Raw genomic sequence first — 2500 nt, 5'->3', positions numbered from 1 at the left:
ACCAACATCGAGGCAAACAATACACATCCGCAGAGAGGATCCAATAAAAACCAATATCTATTCGGGATATCCCCATATACACGGCCAAAATGGTGAATGAAGGTTTCGCAAACATGATGAGCCTTGGAACACTCCAAACTCTAACCAATTTGGGAGGCTTTAAAACTTCGTTGTGGAATAGGAAGAAATTCACATATGGCATCATCGAACGAGGTGGCAAAAAATTGAAATTTAGGTTGCGGAAAAATTGGAATTTGATGGCTTATCTTTCCGGCAAAAAAATTTAGGTTGAAATAAAATGGTGAATCAAAGCCTTGGAACACTCCAAACCGTGGCGAAATCGATCAAAATTGGGCAAAAATGGGGTTGGTAGTGGGTTTGGGGCGAACGATCATTGATTTCGGACGAAAAAAAACGAAAACCGGGAAAAAATTGGTCCGGGGCGGTGGTGGTGGTGGTGGTGGGGGGGCGAACGGGTGGTGGGTGGTGGGGAAAATGGTCCGGGCGGGGTGGTGGGCGGCGCGGTGGTGCGGCGGGCCGGGTGGTGGTGGGCGGCGGCCGGTGGTGGTGGGTGGTGGCCGGCGGTGGTGGGTGGCGGCGGCGGCCGGTGGTGGTGGTGCTCGCCGGGGTGGCGGTGGCAACATCGGGTGGCAACATGGGACATCTAGTCGGGGCATGCCTACCCGACGTGATGCATAGCGCCTTGGCACGCTAGCACATTTTTGAGGGGCAAGGGACGAGGTGGCCGTTGGTGGCACCATGGCGGAGGTGGTAGCATCGAGCGGCAACTTGGGACGTCTAGTCGGGGCGTGCCTACCCGACGTGATGCATAGCGCCTTCCCACGCTAGCACATTTTCACATTTTTGGCACATTTTCGGCACATTTTCGAGGGACGGTGGTGGCCGCCGGAGGTGGCCACCGGTGGTGGCCGGTGGTGGCATAGCGGCGGTGGTACCTTGGCAGCCGGTGGCAACATCGAGTGGCAACATGGGACGTCGTCTAGTCGGGGCATGCCTACCCGACGTGATAGCATAGCGCCTTGGCCTTGCGCCTTGGGCGAGGGGGAGTAACTATGCTATGATGCCTTCCCACAAAAAAACTCCTCTCCCCCCTAATATAGTCACTAACTTTTTTCCACTATATTCAAAAGGGAACATTGAATGACTTCTGAACTTTACACGGTCATAACTTCCGGCTCGGATGTCCGATCGGGGTGTTTTTTTTTTTGATTTGGGGTGTTTTCAAACGTAGAGCAACATAAGAAAACAATTGGAACCATTTGGAATGGTTTGGACATTCATTTTGAGCAAAAACGACTTTTTTTGGGGTTTCGTGTCCGGTGGTCCGTTTGTCCGGTTTTTTCTTTGTTTTGGGTCTATTTTAGACTAAAAAGAGTAATCATGTGGAACTAGACCAATTGGAAATCATTTGGTAGTGAAATTTCAATTTGGCACATCCCGCATAGCCGCATAGCCCGCGCATAGCCCCAAGCGCCAAGCCCAAAGCCAAGAATCAAACGCCCAAGCCCAAGCGCCCAAAGCGCCCAAGTGCCCAAGCACGCCCCACGCCCAAGTGCCCCCAAAGCGCCCAAGCGTCCCCAAGCGCCCACGCCCAAGCGTCCAAGCACATCCCAAGCCAAGCATCCGCCCAAGCATCCATAGCGCTTAAGCATCCAACCCAAATCCCAAGCCCCATCCAAGCTTCCAAGCATCCAATTTTCCAGCACCCAAGCGCCCAAGCCCAAAAGCCTCCAAGCATCATCCAAGCGTCCCCCAGCCCCAAGCCCCATCCATTCATCCAAGCGCCATTTTTAAGCATCCAAAGCCGCCCAAGCGCCCCAAGCATCCAAACATCCAAGCCAAGCAAAAGCCCAGCGCCCAAGCATAAGCATCCAAGCATCCAAGCGCATCCATAGCCCAGCATCCAAGCCCCAGCCCAAGCCATCCATCCCAAGCGCCCAAGCGCCCAAGCCCAAGCCCAAGCCCAAAGCATCCAAGCATCCCAAGCATCCCATCCAAGCATCCAAGCAAGCCAAGCATACATCCATCAAGCTCCAAGCATCCATCAAGCCCAAGCTTATCAGGGGAATCCAAGCTCAAGCATCCAAAGCCCCGCCATTTATGCTATAAATCCAAGCATCCAAGCATCCATCCCACGCGCCCAAGCATCCAAGCGCCAAGCATCCAAGCCCAAGGCCCATCATCCCAAGCCCAAGCATCCCAAGCGCCAAGCATCCAAGCGCTTTGATCCATCAAGCATCCATAGCGCCCCAGCATCCATCCAAGCATCCAAGCATCCAAGCATAAGCCCCAAGCATCCAAGGCGCCCAAATCCCCAAGCCAGCAAGCCAAGCATCCAAGCCCATCCATCCAAGCAGCCTCCATCCATCCAAGCGTCCAAGCCTCCAGCATCCAAAGCATCCAAGGCCCAAAGCATCCAAGGTTCAGCATCCAAGCATCCATTCATCCATGCCATCAAAGCGCATCCATTTCCAAAGCG

This window comes from Coptis chinensis, unplaced genomic scaffold, assembly GCF_015680905.1.
Source record: "Coptis chinensis isolate HL-2020 unplaced genomic scaffold, ASM1568090v1 utg1407_pilon_pilon, whole genome shotgun sequence".
NCBI classification, from domain to species: Eukaryota; Viridiplantae; Streptophyta; class Magnoliopsida; order Ranunculales; family Ranunculaceae; genus Coptis; species Coptis chinensis.
This window is presented reverse-complemented; position numbering follows the sequence as displayed.